Source organism: Garra rufa, chromosome 16, assembly GCF_049309525.1.
Source record: "Garra rufa chromosome 16, GarRuf1.0, whole genome shotgun sequence".
Taxonomy (NCBI): Eukaryota; Metazoa; Chordata; class Actinopteri; order Cypriniformes; family Cyprinidae; genus Garra; species Garra rufa.
Window position 1 is genome coordinate 30,054,441 of NC_133376.1, and position 13,787 is coordinate 30,068,227.

A 13,787-nucleotide genomic window follows, 5' to 3' on the forward strand; every position below is an offset into this window, starting at 1 on the left:
GTTGGCCCTCAGGGCGTTGGGAAGGTTACGTATACAATAGCCACAATTCCATGTCTGGAAAGACCTGCCGGCACGTGGGGTTGTGGCTTGGCATGCAAATACCACTCGCCAATGTTCATTGGCCTTTTGAATAAGGCTCAGAGATGATTGGTCTCTCAAGTGAGTTCCCCAATGTAACGTCTCTGTTCCCTCCTTCAGGGAATGAGGGTTACCTATGTAACCTAGACGTTTTCAGGATTCTTTGATTAATAGAAAGAACAAAAGAACAGCATTTATTATGAAATAGAAATATTTTCTAACATTATAAATGTCTTCACAATGACTGCATTTAATGTGTCCTTGTTGAATAAAAGTATTAAAACATAGTACTGTATATGAAAAGTTTATTTGCAAATATCTTCATACATCTATTTTTAAAGAAAGAAAGAAAGAAAGAAAGAAAGAAAGAAAGAAAGAAAGAAAAACCAGTTTAGCACAATTCATTGTATTATCATAAATGTATCTCTTCCCTTTCTGTTCAGTTGGGTTGTTTCCTTTAAGGATCAGTCATTTATCTCCTCTCGTTCTAATTTGAAAGACTATAATCCAAGGCCACTTTAGGAATCAGTTGTGATATTTTTAAACATCTCTGTTAGACTTTTTTTCTTTCTTTAAACTGGTGACTCAGGTAATTAATGCCCAGTGCAACAGCAATTAAGCACACCTCTCTGTGGGTGGCTTTAGGGCTGTGGGCCAAGGCTGTGGTGCTTGAGGAGCTTCCATTATGTAAGCCTTCCATAAGACAAGCTCACCACCGGCCGCCCACACACACAGACGACTAAATGCTACGTTCCAGCGAGGCTGTAGCTCTTCAGTGTTGCCACAGTAACGGATGTACAGTTTCTAACCAACACAGAGGAACAGTTTGGCACAGGTTTCAGCCTCCGCCGACTCAACAGGCCTCAAGGTAAACACTCACAGCAATCATAACCACACATCAACTTGTGAAAACCACCTTTCCAGACATGCAACTCTGACCTCGTCCCGGATCTTTTTTGATTGACATAAGGCCTCTTGCATGTTTTTGAGGCCGGGTCTCGCCAGGTGAGCTCTGAGCCTGTTGGGGCAGATGTGCGGGCAATGCTGGGTGGGAGTTACCCTCAGGGCCAGCGTGGCTGGATTAAAACTCAAATCCTCCTGAGCTCCAAACAGGATGGGTGGGGCGCTCAATCACACGCCTCCAACAAGAGAGAGACACCTCAAAGACTGGATTCATTGATTGATCATGATCATATGAATTTTACATTTCATGGTAATATGGAAAGATACGTCAGTGTAATGCTTCGTGTTCACTGTCATTTGGTAGGATATATTTTTGGTAGATTTCGGACCCATTTCAACTAAACTGGATTTTTGTTTTTGTTTTTATTCTTTTTTTCTTGCTTTCTTTCCTTCCTTTTTCATTTATAATAATATTATTTATATTTTTTAATATATAATAAGATGTATTTATTTATTTCAGTAAGGATGCATTAAATTAAAGGGACAGTAAAGAGATTTTAAATCTTACAAAATATAAAGTTCTTTTGTATTATTATTAAAAAATAACATTTATAAAACAGTTATTTAAATTTGTAATAGTATTTCACAGTATTACTGTTTTACTGTATTTATGAATAAATAAATGCAGCTTCTTTTTAAAAAGATAAACAAAATAAATAAAATATAAATAAGTAAAATAATTATTTAAAATAAATAAATACATAATATTATTTATATAAATAAAAATATAATGTCTATTTTTTTCAATATATAATTTAATTTGTTTGTTTGATTACTATGTATTTATTGTTCAGCAAGGATGCATTAAATTAAAATGACAGTAAAGAGATTTATAATGTTGTCAAAAATACATTTTATTTGTATTATTTTCTATCTGTAGTATCTTCTTTAATAATATAAAAGTTATATAATATTACTGGTTTACTGTATTTATGATTAAATAAATGCAGCTTTGGACACTATAACAGACTTCCTTAAAAAAGATAGATGTTTGTTGTGTATTTATTTTTCAACAAGGATGCATTAAATTAAATGACAGTAAAGAGATTTATAATGTTACAAAATATAAATTTCATTTATATTTCTTTAAAAATATAAAACAGTTATTTAAATGTGTAATAGTATTTTATAATATTACTTTTTTTACTGTATAAATGAAGCTTTGGAAAACATAACAGACTTTTGTTTTAAATAATAAGTAAATATAAATCTAAATAAATAAAGAAATATATTTTTAGCAAGAATGCATTAAGTTAAAATGACAGTAAAGAGATTTATAATGTTACAAAATATACATTTCATTTGTATTATTTATATATCTTTATAAAACAGTTTATATTTATTTATTTTTTATTTTCAATTTATAAAAGTATTTCACAATATTACTGTTTTACTGTGTACTGTGCAGAAAACATAAAAGACTTAAATAAGGCATAAAAGACAAAAAAATATAAATAAATAAAATAATTATTTAAAACGAATCAATAATATTATTTATATAAATAAAAATATTTATATTATTTAAATATATAAATAGGTTTGTTTATTTGTTTGTTTATTTATTATTTATTTGTCAGCAAGGATGCATTAAAATAAAATGACAGTAAAGTGATTTATAGTGTTACAAAAATCTAAATGTAATTTGTATTATTTATATGTCTAGTGTATATTAAAATATAAAACAATTATTTTAAATTCCAATAATATTTCACAATATTACTGTTTTTACTGTATGTATGATCAAATAGCCTAAATGCAGCTTTGGAAAACATAATAATAAATAAAAAAGTAAAATTAAAAGTCCTACCAACCCCAAACTTTAAAAAAAAATGCATATAAAAACATATCACATAATATTTTGAAATCTAGAAAAAAATCTGAACTTTCTATTCATCAAAGAATAATAAAAGAGACTTATGTCTCTTATATTAAAATATTAGGCTGCACAACTTTCAACATTAATAATAATAATTAAAAAAAAAAGTTTTTCGAGCACCAAAACTTCATTAAAAAACATTCAAAACTTTTATCAAGCTTTACATCATTTAAATTAAACTACAGTCGAAAAAAAATGTAATCAGAATACACAGTGTAAATGAATGTCAATGGAAAAAAGATTATTTTTGCCTGCATAATGTGTAGACTTTTACCTGTAAGACCTGAAACGACTATGCTAACCAGTCAAACACTGTTCTTTTTGTGCGTAAACAACACAGTATTTGGTCAAATTACACAGATATTCATTAAAAAAATAGCTTGTTCCTAGAAAATCAACTGTTTTTAAAAACCTGAATCTGTCTAGCTTATGCTGATAACCCTTCTTATTGGTTTAAACAAAGAGGCTAAAAGACATAGAGGTCTCCAAATGAAGGGAAATTCGTGTTTTTAGTGTCATGCAAGCTGGTTTTGAGCTTTTCCTAAAGGCACATACATAAGCTCGGCTTTCCACCCTGAGCTCCGGAGTACCCAATAAAGCTCCTATCACAGAGAGGATATGGGGCATGTTTATCTTTTCTGACACAAACCTCAGCGTCTCACAAATTAAACCACCCTCGCACAAACAATGCAGCCCTTGCTTTTCATGCCCTCATCAGCTTTCTGTTGTGACGAGGCCTCTCAGTGTCAGATTGGTGTTGACTTAGTGTTTCTCTGATCTTACTCACAAAACTGCTTCTACGCCTTTGCGTCGAGCCGATGTTTTGTTTATTTTAGGTCTGATTTGTTGTGAGTTTGAATTATGATGATGAGTTTTCTTTAAAAAATGCTGCCTTTCTTATACAGTTCAAAAGTTTGGGGTCAGTATAATTTTGTATTTATTTATTTTAGTGCTGTCAAATGATGAATCGCGATTAATCACATTCGAAATAAAAGTTCTTGTTTACATAATATATATGTGTATACTCATTATTTATTATATACAAATACACACACAGTATATATTTTAGTGGTGGGCCGTTATCGGCGTTAACGTGCTGCGTTAACGTGAGACTTTTATCGGGCGATAAAAAAAATATCGCCGTTAATCTATTCTCAAAATTGGGTTGGGAGCTGGGTCTAAACTACGCAAGCTATGATGAATATAACTCTATTATAGATCAGTGCTTTCACCTAACGCGGATGTATACCAAAGACTATAGAATATGGTCGCGCATTTATGTCTCCTCCGCCAAAACACAGACGGGATCACGTCGTCCTCCATTCATAAAAACCGAATCTACTATAGCGCGAAATGCCACGTAAATTCGTCGTTTTTTGGATTCATAAATCAAATATGCTCTGTCACTTAATTCAAATCGCGATATGGACTAGTGTCTGTGAAAACTGAAATGCAAAAAGACCGTTTTAATATGAATCCGGTATGTTCCGTTTGCCTAGCTGTATGTATGAATGGTGGAGACGCGCTTTTACTACACGCATACTGAAACACACGTGACGCTCCCGGTAATTTTTGGCATTTGCATCTCACATGAACAGATAAACTCAATCTCCAAAACTGCTGTGAGTGTCACTTATACCGTTTCATTTGAGAAAACTCGCATCATATCATATACACAGAAACTTCACGGCAACCTGTCAAAATAAAAGTACGGTGTAACATGTTTAGTCATTATTTGGGTAGCACACATATTCTGAATGCCTTCAGCAGAATTCAAATTAGCCATTTTAATCTAGATTAATCTAGATTAATTCCAAAATTTAATCTAGATTAATCTAGATTAAAAAAATTAATCTATGCCCACCCCTAATATATTTTGAAAATATTTACATGTATTCACATGTATTTTCATATAATTGATATTATATATAAATGTTTTTAATATACAAACATAATAAATATACACAGTACACACACGCACATATATTATGTACACAAAAATGTATATTTTGGATACGATTATTCGCGATTAATCGTTTGACAGCACTAAAATAAAATAATACAAATTGTACTGAACCCAAACTTTTTAATGGTTTTTAATGGTTTAAGAAAGGCAGCATTTTTGTTTATTTATTAGAAAACTCATCATCGTAATTTTGGATGCGATTAATCGCAAATAATCGTTTGACAGCACTAATTTATTTATTTTTACAAACAAAATTGTATTCAAAGTAAATGTGTTTATTTATTTACATTTTTTATTATTTTGATTTTATTTAATATTTTAATTAAGCCATGAGTACTTTAATTTTTTTAAAATATGAAAGAAATTGTATTCACTTTATAATTTTTTACATTTTTTTTATTATTTTGATTTTATTGAATGCTTTAATTCAGACATGATGCATTAAATTGATCAAAAGTGACATTACAAAAGATTTCTATTTCAAATAAATGCTGTTATTTTGACATTTTTATCCATCAAAGAATCCTGAAAAAAGTAATACAGTTTCCACACAAAGCAGCACAAAAGTTTTCAACATTGATAATAATAAGATGTTTCTTGATCAGCAAATCTGCATATTATTATGATTTCTGAAGTATCATGTGACACTACAGATTTGAGTAATGGCTGCTGAAATTTAGCTTTCCATCACAGGAATAAATTACGTTTTAAATTTATTAAAATAGAAAACAGTTATTTTAAATTGTAATAATATTTTACAACATTACTGTGTTCTCAGGCAAATAAATGCAGCTTTGATGAGCATATGAGACTTAAAAATACTTTCAAAATCCTACTGACCCCAAACTTTTGAATGCTCATGTAGTTTTACATCTAATTAGTGAAGCTGCTACTAAAATGTAGTCTTAAAGTGACAGTTCACCCCGAGAGAAAATCAGAATCGTCATTTTAGGTGAACTATCCTTTTAAAAAGCTGAAATAATCCACACCCCATCTGAATTGACCATTTAAATCTCTGATTTTCTTTGCAAATTTGCGTGGCAAAGTTCTCATGCGAGAAGATGGTCTTTGTACTGAGAAAAAAGTGAAGGATCTGTCCCCTAGCACTCTGGTATTGAGGAGGCATTACATATTCACAGGGGGGGATCTAATGCAATTATGAGTGTTTACTTACACCATGTGTGGCCCCCTTCTGCTGCTCTGTGCCACTGGCTGCCCAGGCCAGCCAGGAGGAGATGAAAAGACACAGAACGGGAAGCCAGTGTGGCTCTGTTTGTTTTGAGAATTTAGCCCATCTCCCCTTGTGAGAGGCGCTATCTGAGCCCCCTGCTAATTAAAGTTACCCAAGAAAGGAAGAGAAAGGGATGTGTTTGGATATGAACTCGACTCAAGAGCGCAGCGAAAGTCAAAAGCGAGGTGGAAAAATATACATAATGTATGATGTGACAGCAAGTAGCCTTGTTAGTTGAGTATGAATGTTTGTTTAACAGATTAGCCATGGCTTCTTTATTAGCAGCCATCCGAGGAGGTCTCCCTTTAGCGGCTCATTACTGATGCTGTGCACACTAGGGCCACCTCAATTACCTTAACCTCAAATATTGTCAATTAAAACAGGCGCTTGTTTGTTTCTTCTTTTATGTCGTCCTTTCGTAGTTATTAGTCCCCCCGTGAGATAAGCTCCGTGTGCGCCGCTGATCAGCCGAGGGGACGTGTAGGCCCAGTTTCCCAACTTAAACGTGCCTCGCACCCTGCTTGGTTGACGTTTTTAGATTTTGACTTTGTACCTGGGGACCGTGGTGACATTTCACGGGTGTGTGTTTTGTGGCAGAGTTGATATTAAGCAAATCTGCCACTGCTTATATTTGCTCTTAGGGATTTTAAAGTGTAAGCAAGCATGAGCGGGAAAGGTTTCCGACCACCTGAGGGGGGAAACGCTCGATATTTGCTAAATAGATAGAGCCTCCGAAGGCACTCCCAGTATGAGGTTTAAACACACACATTCCTCCCCCATAAGCAAATGTTCATATTCAATAAATGCTCTTCTTCGGGTTTAGCCAAAGTAACACTGTGCACCATCATTCAAACATGAGTTGACCTTCCATTAAAAAACTATTATCCTATGTCACCTCTGCTGGTCTGTTCTTATGGTGTGTTCACACCAAACACGAAGCGAATGTGCACATCTCACTCTAGGTTACTTGCAGGATGTTTTTCGCATCACTCATGTGAATATCAACATTGCACGATCAAACAACCATGATCGCTGCTTTGCACCTGTTGTGCTCAATACTGACGCATCAGGGTTCACAGCACAATCCAAAGGCGGATGAGTATTAATCCTGCATTAATGTGTGTGTTACAATTTACTACTTCATATACACTGACATTTTTTTAAAGGGGTCATCGGATGCCCATTTTCCACAAGGTCACATGATTATTTAGGGTCTTAATGAAAAGTCCACTATATATTTTGTTTAAAAATTCTCAATAGTAGTGTTAAAATGCAAATGAGCTCTGCTCATCCTGCCCCTCTCTGCTGTGGAATTATGAGATTACGCGTTTAGCCACATTTAGCGGCGAAACTTGCCAACAAGCACATTATCAAGAGAGGCCATTCGGAAAGATGCACAAAAAACCTTTATACTCACTTCTGCTGTGGGTGAAGCTGTATCAGGAATGATTCGCACAAACATAGAGGCGGGATCAGCTCTTTCCTTTTAAAAATGAAAGTAACATTTTCCTCTGCATCTTCAGCGGCTCAGATGTCGGGAATAAATGACGACTGCTGTGTTCATTTTTACATCCAACAACAGAATCAATCGGAGACATTCTTGTCTGCACCTGAGTCGACACAATGGCAATCGGAGTCGGACTGTTTCAGTTTGGTGAGGGCGGGTCTAAGGTAAGGCGCTCATGTCAATCAACTATCGTGGGAGCGTCCTCTGTCGGTATGCCGTCACACTGACAAGAAGCTGAGAATGACCCGATTTAAAAAGGGGATATTACTTTTAAAGAGTAAAAAATACCACTGGGTGGATTTTTATCATTGCCAAACTGCCAACACACATTAATGTTCAAACAACATGTAAAAGTTAGTTTTGCATCCGATGACCCCTTTAATGATTTTAATGACCTCCGTAACCATGCTAATAAAATACAACTACCAATACAACTGATTTTAACTCTCTGGGCCTCTTCGTTTAGAATTCACACTTGGCCCCAAAATATTTGACAAAATATTTTGTGATTATTATTTAGAATTTTGAGTTTTCATGGTACTACGCAATAATTTTAATGAATAATTTTCCCACTGGAATTAATTTTTTTTTTTTTTGTATTGAATTATTTATTTATTATTTTTAAATAAATGCAACATTTCACATTAAAATTGCTTGATTGCGATGTGCTTTTTTCAGCACAGTGGCTGATTTGTAGCTTGTACCACCAAAAGATTCTCTGAATTACTGCGAAGGAGCCAAGTTAAGGGCGCAGAGGGTTAATTGTTGTCAATGCTCTAGATACCTGTATCATAAATTTCGGGGCTACAAAAATGCTCCATTTTCTGATACAACTGGACGTGTCAATAAACCTTTCGCTGATTGGCTTCTGTGGAAACTGGATTTTCTGCTCAAGTTGAAATTTTGTGCGTTGTGCACCATTAAGGTCCTATGATTTCCAGAAAACACAGACAGAAATGGGGAATGCAGTCATGAAAATTAAATCAATGTACTGTATAATGCAGAACATCATGAAATTTGCCAAATTTTGGATGAATCAATCAAGCTAGGTCAGTACACTTACATCAAAACTTGATAAAGACTAGTGTCTGTAAATGTTAAGCCACAAAAATACTATTTAAATACCAACTTGCATATTCTGCGTGTCTCTGTTTGAATGAATGGTGCAAACACGCGGTTTTGTTTACTACACAAATACTGCAGTATTGCAGTGTTTTCAACCTCTGTCGCCTTAATATATGAGAACACAAACACAAATATATATATTAAATATATATATTACTTAATGTATTGCTAGTACTACTACTAATAATACAATTATTGTTAAAACATTATTTTTAGAAAATATTTATATTACCAGAAAAATGTAAATACAAAACACTATTTCTAAAAATTTTTTTTAATCAAATCAATTAATTAGACATGCTTTAGATTATTAAAATTTAATAAAACCATTAAAAAAGGAATACAGAAAATTTATTGAAAACACAATTCGTATTTCACAGGGCCTTAAAAATGTTACAAATCTTTGTTAAACTTTTAATGAATTGCTGTTATATTGTGTAGGTTTCATGATTTCAATTAATTAGACATGCTTTTGATTCATATTTTTTATTTAACCATTAAAAAGAGTCTAGACAATTTAAAACAGAAATAAATGGAATTTGGGGAAAAATACAACGGATTTCATAGGGCCCTTTCCATCTTATTTTTCCACGCAGAAGAAAGCCTATGAGACTTTTAAGGTTAATTAACTGCTATAGGGAAATAACAAGAAGGATAACAACGTGCAGTAAACAGCAAAACTGTTTTCACTTAAAACCAGCATGTTCATAATTAAGGTAATTATATTTTTAAAAATATGGTAAGACACAATATCAAGAAGCAAAACGAGCTGTTTTGTACAGCTACAAATATCTGGACACGGATGAGACCACACAAAGAGTCATACGAGTCAATTTTATGAAACTGAGATTGATACATCATCTGAAAGCTAAATAAAGTTTTCCATTGATATATGGTTTGTTAGGATAGGAGAATATTTGGCTGAAATACAACTATTTGAAAATCTGGAATCTGAGGGTGCAAAAAAATCTAAATATTGGGAAAATCGCCTTTAAAGTTGTCCAAATAAAGTTCTTTGCGATACATATTACTAATCAAGAATTAGGTTTTGTTTTATTTACAATATTAAATTTCCAAAATATCTTAATAGAACATGATCTTTACTTAATATGCTAATGATTTTATACATAAAAGAAAAATCGATAGTTTTGACCCATACAGTGTATTGTTGGCTATTATAGCTGGTTTTGTGGTCCAGGGTCACAAATGGCAAAAATAAGAAGGATGTACTACAGTAAAATAGGGAAAAAGGTTACATCTTCACGCCGTGGATGTGTAGATCAACAGATAAAATGACAAATCCATTGGAAATCTCCAAGCAGCATATGGTGTAAGATTTAAGCCAGTGAGCTATTGAACCTAAGGCCAGGCTTAGCTCAAGATAACAGACAGCATATATTCTAAATGTCTCTTGTGCCGTCTGTATCTCTGTTGTGTGGGAGGCAGACAGAGAATGGTGTTGCTAATTTCTGTCTTATTTATCCCTCCACACCCATGTCTTTTTGTGTAACACATCTGGGTACAATGCAACAAACATATTTATCAGAGTACATAAATTTTGTTAGGCAAGACTTTGTGTCATTGCAGTCAAAACATCAGAGAATCACGGGTGCCGAGGCCCGTCCTCCCATTTACAAGCCTGACGGTGTTTCTTAACACTGCAATTGCGTAATTGCTCCTCAGACACTAATGCTAACCATCCATTTCGGTGGTGTATGTGGGTGTTTTTGTGTCCCTTCACAGCTATTACGCAACATGACCTCAAATCTTGTACGTGAGTATTAGCAAACCGTCATAACAAACAAACCATAACATTGTCTCAAACCTTTTTTTTCAGTGTTGGGGAGTGACTTTTTTTAAGAAGGCTGACAGCTGCTTTTAAAATAGGTTCACTTTTCAAGCTAATTTTTGATTGGTTGAACATAATTTACTCACTCCTATGTCATCTAAAACGTTCAAGGCTTTTTCTTCAGTTGAAAATAAATTTTTGAGGAAAACATGCCAGCACTTTCTTAGATTTTTTAGATTCTAGAAGGATTTTCTAGACGAGTAAAACTTATTGTCTTGTTTTCAGAAAAAAAAAAAAACGAGTCAAAATTAAGTGTTTTTGTTTGAAACAAGAAAAACAATCTTGTTTTCTGTTTGAAATAAGATTTTGTTTTGCTTAGTCCATTAGCAGATTATTTTGCTTGTTCTAAGCAAAAGCTCATTTAATTTTGATTTGTTTTTTCTGAAAATATTTTTACGTTTACTTTATAAAATCCTTCTTGATTTAAGAATTATTAGATATTTTGGCTGGAAACAAGACAAAAAATATCTAAGTAAGAAAAGCATTTTTTGCAGTGAGGATTTTTCTCATATAATGGACTTCAATTGGGATCAACGGGTTTAAAACGAGTGTCAAGTAAAACGAGTGTCATTTTCTAAAAAAAAAGGATAAAAGAAATGTATGTACTTTTTAACCACAAATATTTGTCTTGCACTAGCTCTGTGATGCATGTCTACAACTTTACGTAATAATCCTTTTTATTTATACAACTTGAAATGTATATATATTTATTTTCACTAGGTCTACTTTTCAAATGTTTGTTAATGCTTTTGTAAGAAAGTCTCTTAAGACTGCATTTATTCAAACAAAAAAATAATAAAAACTGAATAATAGATTAATTTTTTTTAAATCATACTGATCCCAAACTTTTGAAAGGCAGTGTATTTATAAATTACCATTAAGCACTACTTTTGTCAAATATAATACAATCCTATTGGAATGAAAGGATGGTTTTACTTAATGAAGAAAATATGTACATAGTCATTTCACCAGTCAAATAATTATGATTTACCTCCTTTAAAATTCCCAACAGGCTATGCTAATCCAATGTCAACCAACTTCAGACGAGGAGATCTGCGGCAGTGCAGGTGTGCAACTTCAGTACTGCTGACCTCTCCTAACCCTTCTAGGCGCGTTTGATAAGGGGTTTCCCTTGCTAGAGCACCCAGGACTGTGTCACTGGATCCGGGTTTGCTGTGTTGAGCTTTAGGCTGGGGATGTCTGAGGCATTGGCTGGCATTAACACTAATGGCCCGGATTTACTGCTAAAACAGGGCCTCAACCAGGGTGGTCTTTCCCTGACTTAGGGACGCATTCTTCCATGGCAGTTTGAGCTTTGTGTTCATCTGAACTAGGCCACTGTCTTTTTCTCTGAACTCTCTCTCTGTGTATGTGTGCTGTCTGTCTCTCTGTCTTAGGTACTTGTTTCAACGTTATCATTGCCACTGAAGCTTGAGTGTACCATCAATTAAGACAATCCAAAGGTTGTGTTTGTTCATGTTCTCCGCCAAACCCTTTGAGCACTGAATAGCAAAGTAAAGGAAGCACATCTTTCAAAGCAAAGAATACAGACAACCAAAACAGAATTTTATGCCTTAGCATCACAGAAACAACTTCAAACGAACATTCAAGTAGACAGTCATATATTTATAATGAATCTTGACTCAGTTGTTCGTACTTGCGCAAGACACAATGACGTGTTATTTGTTCATTTTCCACATGAGAGGAATTCCAACTGGCAAAGTCTTCGTCCTGACAAATCTTGATTTACCTGTGCACATAAATCACGGCAAGTACTAAGTAAACTGACATAAATACATTAACATTTCAAGGGCATTACAAATGCGTTTTTCTATATTCAGATCAAATGAATCATGGGATTTGTCTCTCAGTTTGCGTAATGTCATTCACAGTCACGCTTTATAGGTTATGGCCCAGATCCTACATGGTCTAACCAGTTTGTCATATACAGTTTTAAGTCAAAAGTTTACATACACCTTGCAGAATATGCGAAATGTTAATTATTTTACCAAAATAAGAGGGATCATACAACATGCATGCCGTCCACAAGAGAACATAATATTGGAATTTATAAAAAATTACCCCATTCAAAAGTTTACATACAAATTCTTTGGTTTTTCAGCATTTTTGTGTATTTGAACCCTTTCCAACAACGACTGTATGATTTTGAGGACAATTGAGGGACTCAGTTGCTCATATGCAACTATTATAGAAGGTTCAAATGCTCACTGATGCTTCAGAAGGAAACAAGATGCATTAAGAGTTGAAATTTGAATGAAAATTGTGTACATTTTTCTTATTTTGCCTAAATATATATATATATTTTCATTTATTACTGTCCTTCAGAAGCTACAGAAGATGCTTACACAAAAAAAGTTACTTTTACCTTGATGTACAAATTTAAAATGTTTTCATTTACTGGCTCTTAATGGATGGATCTCAAAAAGGGTTAAAATACACAAAAATGCTGAAAAACCAAAGAATTTGTGGGAGCTGAAGGATTTTTCTGAAAAACAGAGGGTAGTTCAGAGCAAACAAAACACTAAACAAAAAACAAAAAGTTGTGGATCATTCAGGTAACAACACAGAGTTAAAATTCAAGTGTATGTAAACTTTTGAACGGGGTCATTTTTATAAATTCAACTAATATTTTCTCTTGTGGACTACATGTAAACATCTTTTATTTGAAATATTTTATTCAGGTCAGTAATAAAGAATAACATGCATTTTCTACGATCCCTCTTATTTTGGTAAAATAATTAACATTTTGTTGTATGTAAACTTTTGGCTTCAACTGTATATTGGCTAAGACATGCTCGAGAACTTAAAAAATCGGTTCTTATGATCACTGAAAGATCTGCAATGTGGCCATAGTGATTTGGCACTAGGATTTTCTGCACCGCCACCTAGCAGTGTCACACAATCACACACACAGGTGCACCCCCACACGCATTTGAACACCCTCACACACATTAAATATAATAATTAAGGGAGAAATCTTTTGATCCCCATCTAAATATTGAGGAAGGCAACTCAGCCCCTTTGACATTTTTTCTCTTCCAGGCTATATTTGCTCAGCAATATTTACCTATGCTGGCATTTCCGTTGTTTGTCAATTTTCCTTATGAGGCTGTCATGTCTGTCGGAATGATGCACGGCGCCGACTACACATTTGGCAGGGTAAATGCCTGA